The sequence below is a fragment of the Staurois parvus genome, unplaced genomic scaffold, assembly GCF_062004578.1.
Source record: "Staurois parvus isolate SC_StPar_1 unplaced genomic scaffold, SC_StPar_1.0 ptg000589l, whole genome shotgun sequence".
Classification (NCBI taxonomy): domain Eukaryota; kingdom Metazoa; phylum Chordata; class Amphibia; order Anura; family Ranidae; genus Staurois; species Staurois parvus.
The window spans coordinates 3578456-3593556 of record NW_028318385.1 but is presented as its reverse complement, the minus strand read 5'-3'; positions in this window follow the sequence as shown (position 1 = coordinate 3593556).

Genomic DNA, 15101 nt, shown 5'->3' with positions numbered 1-15101 from the left:
GCAGTGTGGGCAGGTGCCATGTCCTGCTGGAAAATGAAGTTAACATCCCCATAAAGCTCATCTGTGGAAGGAAGCATGAAGTGCTCCAAAATCTCCTGGTAGACGGCTGCATTGACCCTGGACTTAATGAAGCACAGTGGACCAACACCAGCAGATTACATGGCTCCCCAAATCAACACAGACTGTGGAAACTTCACACTGGACTTCAAGCATCTTGCAGTGTGTGCCTCTCCATTCTTCCTCCATACTCTGGGTCCTTGGTTTCCAAATGAGATGCAAAGAACAGGTGCAAGAGAACATAGTTCCGCCCATACGTGAGATGGAAAATGTGTTTAGCAACAAAATTCCATGAAGACGTGAATCCCTGAAATAGGCCCATTGAAGGGGTTGTGAGAAGAAGCATTACATAATGGCATACGTCCTCAGAGGTCCACTTCCCATAGCAGAATCTCCTTTGAGGTTGGTCCCCCTGCATTTATGCCCTTCTAAAGGGAAGTGACATACTTGCAAGAAAAATGTGCAACACATGACCAGACCCCTGCAGCAACCAGCCAGAATATTTAAAGTCACACAACACCAGAATAATTAACCCAGGCAAAACACAACAAAATGCAGTAGGTACCTGCCTACAACTGTGATTGGCTGTCACACTGGTTACATGATCGGGAACCCATCCTGCTGCCTCCCTATCATAAACAGACACCAGGAGCTGTCTGTCACAATTTGATCACTGTGCTGGGAGTGAATGCACTCTCAGCACAAAAACCTCAAAGCCCCATGGGCGCATATGCATACATGGTCAGCAAGAGGTTTAAGTTATATGTCTTTGGATCCTTAAAGGAAATATTTTAGAAAGCTAAAATGAAAGACTCAGATGGAAGCAGCCATTAACTGGTTTGTGTGCCGCATGTTAGTGCTGAGGCAAGAAGTCCTGGCCCTGGGATTAGAGCTTTCTCATACAGATGCTTTGCTTGGAAGAGAGCCCCTCTGAGGACCAAAACGCACAACAGTATTTTATTGTATGACCCAAATTATTCTGATTTGGTTGTGCAGCAATTTCAACATGGGTGGAAACGATTGTCGCTATAGCATGCAATCTGTAACTAGTGTGTGAATAATCCTGCACACAGTCCAAGATTCACAAAAAAGTTTTCAATCCTCCTTCTGTGTGCAGGATCATCCATCTATACTCGGCAGCTTGCATCATGGAAACCTTTCTCAGCACGAGTGCTCCCCCAGAACAGAGGACAGCAGAGGTGGAGCAGGTGTACTTTTTGTATATCAACCTGTGACTGTTGTGGAACCCAGAAGCACAGAGAGCTTAAAAAATTTGGCCACACGGTGGTTTGCAGGTAGCAAACCTCTGTATAATTGTTTTGAAAGCAATTAGTATTCTTAATCACCTTAACATGTAGTTATGGCACATGGCGTGAGAATGATCATTTCAGATAAGGGCCAACCATCCAGATATGATAGGTTGTCTTAGATTAAATCTCTTCGAATTAAGTAGAGTAATGCTGACAACAAAAGGTAAATTACATTGTTTATGTTGTTTGGTGGATGTAAAAGGGAAATAGGATTCCACCAAAAGTCTGTTCAAAACCAGGAAGTATTTGACAATATTCATATGCGGACTTTAAATAAAAGATGATACAGATCACCACAATGTGAGCTAAAGAGCAGCAAAAAACTTTGTTAATTCCTATAAATTAATTTATTTCTGCACACATTGTATATTTAACCTAAATACATGGAATTTCCCACAGTAAAAATGATTTACGCAATAACTTTTTGCAGTGATGGCTTTGCAGCAGTGAGTTTTACAACCTGTAAATGTAATTCATGAAAAGTTTTCACCATCCTCCTCCCCCTCCTTTACCATTACTATCTGTCTGATAGAAACGAGGTGGAAAAAGTGGAGGAAAAACTACAACCTTTAATTAATGTCTGTTGCTGATAAAAGGTTTGGTCAACAAAATTACTAGCTTGGTTTTACACGGCACAATTACAGTGTAATCATTAGTCAGTGAGATAAACTTTATTGCAATACCTTTCAAGAATGTAACAGAATACATTACGTAAATAAAGCTAAGCAATGGGGATCATTTTCTGAAAGTAAGTCTATGGGTATCCTACAGCCATTAGAAAGTGTTTGCTTGATCAAGCTGTATATAACCATTTTGCATGGCTCTATTTTTTAAGTCATGTGATTATTTTAGGAAAAAATAATGCTAGACTGCACTGTTGGAGACAGCATGCAGTCTGCTTTAGGTGAGGCTTGGTGCTGCCCAAAATAACCGTACTTCTGTAGACACCAGTATGGTAAATGGAGCCCTTTCAGATTGTGGAATGCTTAATTGGCTCTTGGCCAACTTTTCTCAACCTTTTTACCCCAGAGGAACCCTTGAAATGAATGTTCATGTCTAGGGGAAGCCCTGCTGAAAACAATTAATTTGTGGCCAGGAAAAAGAATACCCCCCCCTTAAAGTGGTGGTCAGAATGCAACCCTTAGAAACAGTTAAAAAAGATCATTGGTGTGCGTCGGTGGCTTTTTTAAAAGGCATCAGCCCCAGGACTATCCAGTCATAATCAAATGGGAAGTCAGTCAGCCCCAGCCCAAGGAACCCCTACCAACTTCTGGAGGAAACCTATGGTTCCACAGAATCCTGGTTAGGAATGGCTGCTGTAGGCACAAAAGGTACTACCTGCCCAAGCTTTTTCGAGATGAAAGTATCCAAACTGGAGTTTAATTTATTTTAGTCTATTAATATTTTTTCTCCAAGAGATGTTGGTGCTAGAGATGTCTTCTTCTCGCTCCCACTCTCCCTCTCCTAAAGTATAAGCATGCATGTTCAGTAGATGAAAGAAAGTAGATTTATACTAAAGACTTTTATTCAAAAGATTTATTTGTGGCTGCCAAACAGGTCTGTGGTTATTAAGCTGCTCATAGACTTTACTGGACAGTTTGTCATGCAGGCATGATCCAGCAGCACTAACGCCTGCAAATCCTCTGCACAACTGTCCCATTAACATGCAAAGTTATTATATGTAAAGTCAATCGTATTTTCTCCCTGGCAGTGGTGGCCTGGAGGTGACTACAGAAGTGTTAGATGTCCTAGGGGCCTCTTTATGGCTAAGGAGAGCTGCACCTAATTACTGACCAACAATTTGTAATATTTACTCTAATTTACATAATAATAACAAAATATAATATTTTATCCCTGAGAAAAGGCCAGAAAATATTTACTGCAAAATTATGTAAACTAGGTGAAATCAGTGCAATCCTTGTTCAATTACAATTCTTAAAAAAGGTGTGAGAACACATGGTTCAGAACATACCAGTTTGACATACTTGCCAGTTGTTTCTGCCAAAACTAATGGAATTTGATTAAACACATTTACTCACAATATGCAGTATATAAACTGCCATTCCTGGCTCCTTTGGTCAAGAAAAACTCATTCACCTTTTTACTCAAGGCCATGGATCTTTTACAATGGGCTGCTATTGGGAAGACTTGCAGTGGAAATGTTGCCTACCACTTCTCGTATATCTTTTTTTGGGAATTTTGAGTGGACCCATTTTTGTTATTTAGTAAAGTTTTTCAGTTATTTAGTGAAATTCTTGGTGTTCCTGTTATCTTTTCTTTTTGCAGTCCCTGTGTCTGCAAGAGTCAGGCATTTCGATATATTCCAATGAATGGTATATATTCATTTATAAGTGCTCTTATATTTATGAATACCTTGAAGGTGTCTATACTTTATTCCTTTTATGGCAAAGTTAGTTTCATCTGTTCATAGGTATCTATAGAATTTAAAAATGTTTAAATGAGCATGTTAAAAAATCTGTTAATTTGATAACTGCATTTTCCAGAAAACCCAAACATTCAACTCTTATAACATTTATCTGATACACACCCATGCAGAGCAAAGTGACAGTGGTTTTTTTTTTTTTTTTAAGGCTGCCCTGTTGCTTAATTATGCTCACCAGTACTTCATCACAGCTCCTTCCTCCGCTGCAGTCGTCACTGGAATCCAAGGTGTCTTCTGATGTCATATGCTACAGAGAGTGGTGTCACCAGAACCAACCACTGTAACATGGGAGGAGATCACAAGGTCCCCCATACCCCAAAGCACTTGGTTTTGACACCAACCATGGCAGAGGCATAAACAAAGAGGAATTTCTGGTAACGTGAGTATAAATGATCATGGCGGTGTTGGTGGTGGTGGGGGGCTTTACAAAGGTGACAGTGTTTTTTTTAATAATCAGCTACTGTCTGTAAATTAAACCAATTAGTAAGCTATCAATGTTGACTAGTGTACTCCACAACAAATGTGCTCTGTTACTTCCTCTGTACTTTCAGTAATATTTTATTTATTTATAACTTATTACAGGTAATTATATAGCGCCATAAATTTAAGCAGCGCTTTATATATATATATATATATATATATATATATATATATATATATACATATATTGTACATTCACATAGGTCCCTGCCCTCAAAGAGCTTACAATCTAAGGTCTCTAACTCACATTCATACACATACTAGGGTTAATTTAGACAGATGCCAATGAACCTACCAACATGTCTTTGGAGTGTGTTACCAATCGCCTTCAAATGTACAATAGACTGTTTAAAGCTGAATTTCAGGCAAACAGGTACACAGATGAGGTACATATAAAGCCTAGCACACACAGGCCGAATGATGAGCGGCATTGGCTGGTTTCTATTGAAGCAGCTGATGCTGCCCGAAATTCAGCCGGTGTATACAGCAGCCTGTCCGACAGAAGCTAGTGTGTTGAAGGGGCATGACCGAAAAAGTTCTGCCGATTGGCTCCCAATCAGCACCCTCTGCCAGTGGCTAAGAGCACTGACCGGAGTGTTCTGGCGGGGGGAAAGGAGCGTCCTCCATGTCAGGACACAGTCATACAGCACAGGAGATATCTGTACTAACATTGGATAGTTAGTACAACGGCTCCTCCTGAGCTGTCATTTTTTTTTTCATTCAGCTGGCTGGGTTGAATGAAAAAAGAAACTAGAAGTGTGTACCAGGCTTAAGAAAGTTGTGTTACCTGCCCAATGATTTGTCTATCTATCTAGTTTTGAGATGTACACTGCTCTGACATACAGGACAGCCCCATCTGGTAGGGCAAGTGACCTAATCTTTATCTCCTGTAGGGTGGGCAGTAAGGGAGAATCAGCAGACTGACAAGCTCAACTTTCCTTTGCTCTCTTCTCCTACAGCAAAATGTATTGGTTCCTTGTGCTGCTTCTCTTGTCTTGCCTGAGCTCTGTTATACAAGGAAATGTAAGAGGTACTTACACTGAATTTTAAAAGATACAGCGTGTTAATGAATAGAAAGCTACATTCTTTTGCAATTCATCTACCAACTTGGAGTTCAGTTTTAAATGCGCAATCTACAAACTAATACAGAACAGTACATATTCTAGTACTGCAAAAAGAGAAACTAGCATTATGTTAAAGTGTACCAACATGAACTATTTGCAATGTAACTTTAAATCTTATTTATCTTTATTTTACGATAGCATATAAAAAAGTTTTTCTTTTTTTTTTCATCAAACATTAACATCTGGCTTGGTCAGTTGTCAAATGCTAGTTGCAAGTTTATCGTTTATCTTTATTTTACGATAGCATATAAAAAAGTTTTAATTTTTTTTTTTCATCAAACATTAACATCTGGCTTGGTCAGTTGTCAAATGCTAGTTGCAAGTTTATCATTTATCTTTATTTTACGATAGCATATAAAAAAGTTTTAATTTTTTTTTTTATCAAACATTAAAATCTGGCTTGTTCAGTTGTCAAATGCTAGTTGCAAGTTTATCATTTATCTTTATTTTATGATAGCATATAAAAAAGTAAAAAAAAGTTTTTTCATCAAACATTAACATCTGGCTTGGTCAGTTGTCAAATGCTAGTTACAAGTTTATCGTCCAGGAAGACTGTCACTTTGTCCTGGCTCTTTGTCATAGTGGTTAGAATACCTCTAATTTGGAGAGCCAAAGGTCATGAATCTTGTCGGATGAGTAGGGCTCAGGTGTTGTGGTTTAGCATAGACAGCAGGGGTGCTGCCAAAAGGATTATCCATAGGATTAAATTTGTGGATTAGTGTGAGAGGACTCCCTCCCACCTTCTGCCTTTTTTCCCCTATGCTTAACAGATCCCCAAAAAGCTAAATAAGACGCCCAATCAATGACATGACCAATAGCTAAAATGTTAACTTAAACAAATATTTCAGTAATATTAAGTAAATATTCACATAGTCATATACGAACTATCGGACAGCCAAGTGTCTTCTCCTTGTCCAGTGTTTTACAAAAGTTCAATCAAGTTCTAAGCTTTAGTTTCCCTGTGGTTTAATGGAAAACTGAGTGAATACCAGTTGCTGCTGGTGTCATTGTGGTAAATCACAGGCTTTTTGTTCTCAGCTTGAAAGGGTGGGTATTTGAAAAGTCATTAAGTAATGATAATTGGCCTAATCAGTATGTCTTAAGCACTGGGCCAGGGCAGGCGGGGAGGGGAACCCCTCATTCTTGATTTGTGACCTTAGCAGGCCTGCAGTTAACATTTTCTTTATACAAACAATCTGACTGACAGCTTAGTGAAAGTCACCTTTCTTATGAAGAGTGTGGAAAAAAAAAAAGACCGTTTCTCTCATGTGGTTCACTGTCATTGAGCAATAAAGCATGCCTATACTTAGGTCTAGTCCCTTTACAAATAATATATGGCCTGAGGACAGGACAAGTAGCGATAGGCCTGATAATTAAGGTATTTTATCTCAATTTGAGGTGTTAAGAAGTATCCTTTTTTTGTGATTTATGGAATTAGGACCTGGCCAGAAGACTTAACCAGGGTCTAGTATAGCAGGCATGGAATGTTCCCAGTGAGACCACAGTAGGCCTATTACACAGAACATAATACTGGCTGCCTCAGTCTTTCAGCACTTAAAGGCTGTTTGTCTTTGATTGGCTAATGCGTATCAAATGCAATACAGTTTCCCACTGGCTTCCCTGTTGGCCTCCTAAAGCTCCTCTTTGACTGATAATACCCTGCTTCAATGAAATTTCTGATTTCAAGCTTATGTTAAAAAAAAAATCTAGGGCTTTACAGAAAATAAGGAAAATACAACCCTAATTCAGTAAAAACATGGAATTTACACACAATGCATCATTAAACAAACATTGCAGCATGTCATTTTTTTCCTAAATAGTTATTTTGAATGATGGCTGAAGCAACATCCAGATATAAAATGTAATTTAACAACAATGGAAAATAAGTAACAGTGCTTGTAAACGGTTTTCCAGAAGTGAAACGTAAGACTTTATTTCATCACAGTTGTAAGATGTTCTTTTTTTCTCTAGAGATAAAAACGCCAGGCGTCTGTTCGCAACAGTTTCACAGGCTTTGCTCGCATAATGCATATGTTTAAGTGATAGCATCTTTTCAGATGGGAGAAGCTGGGTGGGCAAAGAAGGCTCAGCATGAACAGGCTTAACCACTAGGGCTCCCATTCACAAATCTGCTTTGACCTTTTGCATGCTTTTTTTTTCACTATATTCATCCTTTTTTTCTCACCCTCATTAGCCACTCTCAGAAGCCTAGACCTCTCAGTCAGGAGGCAAAATAACATGGAATTGAAGAGAAAAATACAACATTAATAAGCAGTTTTCTAAAAACACTTTATATCTGCAATCTAAATTAGCACCGGCAATGTCTGATTGTATGTATTTCATTGTGATCTACATAGAAACTTTAAGGGGAAAAAAAATAAGTAATTAATTACTAATAAAGAAATATATATATATATATATACTGTATATGTATATAATATCTTAAGGATTTTGTAAACAAGCCTTTTCCTAGCCAATCCCAGAGATAGTTTCTGAGTAGAGGGTAAGATAGTCAGCCAGCAGCTTTGTATTTGATAATATTGTAATTGGAACACATTGCTGAATGTATTCATTTTCCCCAATATAAGACAGTACCTTGTAAATAAAAAGGGATTTATATCTCCTGCTTTTTATTTTCACTTTTTGTCAAAGCTTTGTAGTGCAGATCATTCAGAGCCTTGTCACACTTAAGATCTGGTCATAATGGTGAATATTTTTTCTGCCCTCTATAGTGATCCTGTCATTGACGAGTTGTTGGCAAGATCATGGGCTTCCTTGCCTGAGCTCCTCTTCATTCAGAATGCAACCAATCAAAATAGCTTGAGCTTGAAATTACACAATTCATGGCACTGTTTAAGAGCCAAGTAGAGTGTAATGAGTTACAGGCACTCCAACACGCTCTTCTAACTGCTTTGCTGTGAAAGCATAATGTGACAAAGTCAATGGCAATGTTTTTAGACTTTGTAGGGTTCCTTCATCAGTGTAAAATAATGAAGTCACTGATAAAGGTGACTTACTATTTTCTACAGGATCCTACATTTGACATGTGCCCAACTCAAGCCAGTGAACTACAGTAATGAGTGTAGCACATGCTCACATACACCTGCAAAGGTTTTTAAAATATGTGAAAATATGTTGTCAACCATGAGCATTTTCTCTTGGAGCCAATCAGATGTTGACAATCAGGAAGAAAGCTCCATAATTTTGGTATTGGCAGGCAGATTTCCTACCTAGAATTGCTATAGATAGGCCAGCTTGCTTGACCATGGCAAACCTTGGTTTCTGTTGCACATTTTTTGGTTTGGGAAGGATAACATGATCACCAAAATACAGTATACCCAGTCTTCCCACAGCTGTGTTAAATTATAGGACAACTCCAGACATTTTTATTTATTTATTTTTTTTGCATAGTAGGTAAGTGTTAGATCCTTGGTCGAGTATTTTTTTGCCATTTGTGCAGCCTTTGGGGAGATTTCCATTGTTTCCTGAATGATCACCTTAACAGAGTGAGCAAAATCTCTCCTGCGGTGGGACATTTAATAATAAACCTTTTTTTTTTTCAATTAACGTAGACAAGAGAACTGTAAGATCCCTGGAAGTTTACATAACTGTCTGTGTCCTGACTAGGGAAATCTCATAATTTCCTATGTGGTCATCAAGACAGGAAGAATGATAAAATCTTCCCAACATGCACACAGACAGCAATAAAACCTGACAGGTTCTCATTCTACGTGATTCTAACCAAAACCAAAAAATATGTTTTGGCTGGAACGGAATTTTCAAAATCACAACAACATCAACAATAATAATAATGATGATGATAATAATAGTAGTAACCTAATCCAAGCCACATATGAGCTCAGTCCATGCTTTTCTCCTGTCAGCATCTGACCTATATTACAGAGTATACCTTCATGTGAAGCAATGTAACCTAATAAGGGTTTATGGAATTAGGACTTCATCTTGGGAAAAAGAGCGTTATTATCTTTCCAAAATCTGATTTGGCCATAAAATTTTCTTGGATGAAGAATTTTCCAGTTTCATTCACTTATTCATTCCCTTGTGTATATTTGCATTTGACAGAATGGTGCTTAAATAATGATTGATTAAGGAATAGCCAACAAACACAATGTACTTTTGTTTTTGTGAGTCAAATGTTTTTGGCCGGCATGACTTCATGTGTAATGTCTTAAATAATTATTGAACATACAGGAATGACTGTTTTTTTCTGAATATGATTTTAGTTGAGGAAAAACGTAATGGCTCTAGCATAGAAATAACATTGCATCATTTTTTTGTGCTGATGGTAAACCATCAACATTGTGAAAACATGCTGAGGTCCTCTTTGGTATCAAAGGTCAGAGGGAAAATTAATAGTTATTTTGCATTATAGAAACAAAATATATACATATGTTATAATATTGTTTCTAGGTATAGAGCAGGCATGCTAACTTTCACAAAGGAGACAGAGGATACAAATGATACAAAAATGCAAACACCACTTCCAATATCTAAATATATATATATTTTAAAAATATGTTTTATTAATAATTTCTAATATGCCAGAAAATGTGGCATATCAGATGTAAACACCATATACTATATATATATATATATATATATATATATATATATATATATTTAAAATGCAGTCCAATAATAATTTCCAACATACTGGAAAATCTCTAAATCCACAGTCCACATTATTTATTTATTATATTTTATTACATCACTGCTTCCATACTACAGTAAAACAAGAGTTAAATTGGAAACAAAATGTTCCCGTTAATGATGACAGATTAGCTTGTGTAAGGCCTGCTTGTGCAAAGGGTTTTCAATTAGTAGCATGGTTATCAAGGACATTCTCCAGGGTAACATTTAACTTATCAGCTTATCAATAAATTAGTTGATGCAACTCATCTGAAATACGACTTTTACTATGCAAAAGTATAAATCTTTCCACTTGTGCTCATTAGGGGATATTATGAATTAACACATTTACTTAGCTATTTTGAGATTATGCATCCAAGGACGCATGATATAGAAAGTTTGAGAAGCTGAAATGCAAATATACAATAAAGAACCCGACCAAGTAGGCTATTGGATGTCATTTTCCAGCATGTGTGTAGCTCTATATCTTCTGCTTAAACTGGTTGTAAACCCTTACATATACTCAGTAAAGTGACTGGCCTTAGGTGATACCCAAAGATGAAACAAATCCTCCTACTTAAGTTGTACCTGTCTATCTGTGGTCTTCTCTTCTTTACATCCATTCAAAGTGCTGAATTTTTAAAGCTTGTCTGAGAGTTCAGAAAAAATGGGGCGGGGAGATGAAATTACACACAGCAGAGCTCAGTGAGAAGAGCTCTGAGAGCTCATTGGAAGGAAGAGACACACCCCTCTACACAGATCACAGAAACAAAACCGAGGCTGTCAATCTGCTGGAGGTCTCTTCCCTGTCACCATTTATCTCTTGGTGTCAGGAAAACTTGTCAGAAGTGACTAGCAGAGCAACAAAGCAGCAGGCAGAAATGACACTTATTGCTCTGGACTGAGACAAGTACACACTATAGAGGGATATGCTTTGTTCATATTTAATGTCTGAGGTTTGAGGTGGTTAAACTCATTTTCCTATGATTTTTCAAAATCAGTGCTGATTTTCTTGATGCCAATATTCAGTATGTTACAAAAGGTTTGTGCTTTTTCTAGTTTGTGATAACCTTTCTTAGAATGTTGCCTTGCACAGATCTCCCATTCTCCACACAGCTAATGGGCAGAATTTTTTTTCCCAAGAAAATCCCCCCCTTAGGCTACGTTCACACTAGCCTCCTGCTTTTGGTCTATTTATATGCAGAAAAATTTGTCTGCATAGTATAAACCGTCTTTATGTTTTCCAGGACAATCCTTTAATGTTTAACCACTTGCCCTCCGGAAGATTTACCCTCCTTCATGACAAGGCCATTTTTTGCGATATGGCGCTGTGTCACTTTAACTGATAATTGCGCAGTCATGCAACGCTGTACATAAATTAAATTTATATAATTGTTTTCCCCACAATTAGAGCTTTCTTTTGATGGTATTTGATCAACCCTGCATATTTTTTTTTTTTGCGCTACAAAGACTGACAATTTTGAAAAAAAAACAATATTTTTGACTTTTTACTATAAAACATGTCCAATAAAAAAATAAAAAAAAACAATTTCTTCATAAATTTATGATGAAATTTACAAAATGTATTCTGCTACATGTCTGTGGAAAAAAAAATCCCAATAAGTGTATATTACTTGGTTTACATGAAAGTTATAGTGTCTACAAATGGCGATATATATACCAAAATTTTTTTTAATAGTAATGGCGATGATAAGCGTCTTATGGCGAGACTGTGGGTCTGCCGTGGGCACTCTGACACTAACTGATACTGGGTTGGAACTGACTGTCAGTGACATCCCCAGTGACACTAATACAGTAATCAGTGCTATTAAAAAGCACTGACACTGTACTAATGGCACTCGGCAGGAAGGGGTTAAAGTCTAATATTTAAAAAAAATGTGATCTGGCAGGCTGTTTATTGCAGAAGAAACATGCAATGTCTCTTCTTCAATTATAAACACCCACCTGCCTTCTCATAGTCTTCTGTAGAAAAAACACTGAGCTGCACATGTGCAGCTAAGTTTACATTCCAGCACAGATCCTGTGTGGCGGGATGATTATACGTCTGCACATACGCAGGAGTGACATCATCCCACACCTGCCAATCAAAGTGGCCAAAGATTGGCACCCAGAAAATGTCAGCACCAGCAAGGGAGCTCTATGGTGTTGGACTGTTGATCCAAAGGTTGGTATTGTGGAGTTTAGTCCTGCTTTAAATGTACTTGTGTTTACATGTGTTTGGATGCACAAAATTCTATTTTCTTTAACCACTTCCCGTCCGACCCATGTATATAAAACCGGCCATCCAGGAGCAGTGCAGGGTCGAGTGGCCGTTTATAAACAGCCTCCTTGCTCCCTGCTTGTGCTCGCTCCCTGGGAGTGTACAGTACCGCTATCCGCTGCCCGCTGTGGAACACCGATCATTGTACGGGACCTCTGTGTGAGGTCCCGATAATGTGATCACTGATTGGCCAATCAGTGATCACATAAAGAGTAGTAAGCAAGATGTCACTTCTGACATCATTGCTTACTACGTGTGAAATCACATGATATAAGGCTATTTACAACAGTCTTGTACCATGTGACAGGCTGTGACCAATCACAGCTCACACAGTATTTCTCAATGGCTGCAAGAATGCAGCCAGAGAGAAGGAGAAATGATTGCTTTTACAGCCTTTATGGGTGTAAAAGCAATCAGTGTAAAAAAAAAAAAAAAATCTTCATCACCCCCCACTAGTAGTACAGTGTCAGTATGGTTACACTAATCTTGCTCTTGACAGTATGTAAAAAAAAAACATAAATAATAATATAAAAAATAAAATAAAAATGTAAAAAAATGTGGAAAAATTATAATTTTTGGTTATAAACTAATTTGTGGTTTTTTTTTTTTACTAAAAAGATAACTGAATACATTTTGTCCAAGATTTATGAAGAAAGATTATTTATTTGCAAAATTTTATAAGAAAAACACATTTTTTCCAAATGTTTGGACTTTTTCATTTATATAGCAAAAAAAAAATTTAAATCCCAGTGGTGAATAAATACCACTGAAATAAAGTTTTATCTGTCTCAAAAAAAATGCTAAAAAAAAATTCATATGGGTACAGTGTTGCATGACCGCGCAATTGTCATTCAAAGTGTGATAGCACTGAAAGTTGAAAATTGGCCTGGACAGGAAGGGGGTGAAAGTGTCCGGACTTGAAGTAGTTAAATACAACTAAACTGGATGCAGCTGAATACATTTAAATACAAAGTGGATTATAATGATAAAAATAATTTTATAAATGTAGAAATGTCCTACATGGTTTGACAATGCCAGTGTGAACAAGGCCGTAAAAAGGTTATTATTATTTCAGGTACTTATATAGCACCCTCAATTTACGCAGCGCTTTACATATATATTGTACATTCACATCAGTCCTTGAACTTCAAGGACCTTATACAGAAAAGTAGCGATTGCCATTCAGAGCTGTACACTTACAACTTAGCCCTGGTTCACACTGGTGCGACTTCTGGTGCGACATGCGATTTACAAATCGCACCTGAAGTCGCATCTAATGTATTTCTATTGTCTTAACCACTTGCCCTCCCCCTATAGCAGAAGTACTGCTACAGGGTGGCAGGGCTGCGCTGTGATTTAAAGTAGTGCAAATCCACAAATAGTTCTTGCACTACTTTTTTTCTGATTTCATTGAGACTTATATTGGTTTCTGTTAAATGAAGTTGCAAGTCAGTGAAATCAGAGGTACAAATTGCAACGATCTGCAGCTTTGAGTGAAGTAGTGCGATTTCAACGTTGCATTCAGTTTGAACTAGGGCTTAGAGCTTGCTCTCTTGTTTTTAGCAGTCACCTTGTGCATTGAAGCCTGCATTTACTCATTACAATAAAGTCTTACAGTCTGTTTTCTTTAAAAAGCAGCACCAACCTAAGTAAAAAAAAAACCTTTCCCCAAGCAGCATGCTGGAAAGAAGGGCCCGTGCTCTCTGTGTGGAATCAGTAGTCTCTCTGCAGAGGTCTGACATTCTCTATGCTGTTTAACACCTTCCTGCCTTGCCTATAGCAGATTGACGGCCGGGCGGAACACTCCTAGTTGTGACTGGGTGTCATATGATGTCCTGTAAAAACGAATCACGGCTGTGCAGCTGCGTGATCTGTCACCTGTTGTGTCCACGGGACACAACCAATGACATATCACTACACCGGCTTATTGCCAGTGTCTTGTAACCGCTGTGACCAATCACAACAGATCACATGTCAATTGTATACAGTGGATGACTTCCTGTCATGCCATCCATTGTATACAATTATGTTGTTAGCTGTGACTGGTCAAAGCAGTCACATGATACAGACAGGGCCAATCACATCCCATCTGCATCATGTGATGAGCTTTGCCCAGTCACAGCTAATCACAACAAAAGACTGAATGAATCAGTTTCATTCAGCAACAGTGATTGCAAATATCAATGAAATACATTGGTATTAGCAATCATAATGTGTTAAAAAATAAAAATTAGAAAGAAATACCAATTAAATTATTATTATTTGAATTTTTTTAACATACTGTCACCAGTCTCTGATCACCTCCACATCAGTTACATAATAACGCTGTACTGGACTGGTGACAATATGCAAAAAAAAAAAATTTTTTTTTTCATTTCTACATTTTCCAAAATATTATGATTAAAAAACTCACCATCCTCTTACTAAATACCTTGAATTGTCTATTTTCCAAAAATAGGTGATTTGGGGGGTATTTGTACTATCCTGGCATTTTCTGGCCTCAAGAAATGAGATGGACTGTCAGTACATCAGGACTGATCAATTGTTATATATATATATATATATATATATATATATATATATATATGAAAATACCACAAATTAGTGTATATTATTTAGTCTGTAGATATATATAATATATATATCTACAGACTAAATAATATACACTAATTTGTGGTATTTTCACCAAAGAAATGTAGTAGAATACATTTGGACCTAAATTTATGAAGAAATGTTATTTATTTGCAAAATTTTAA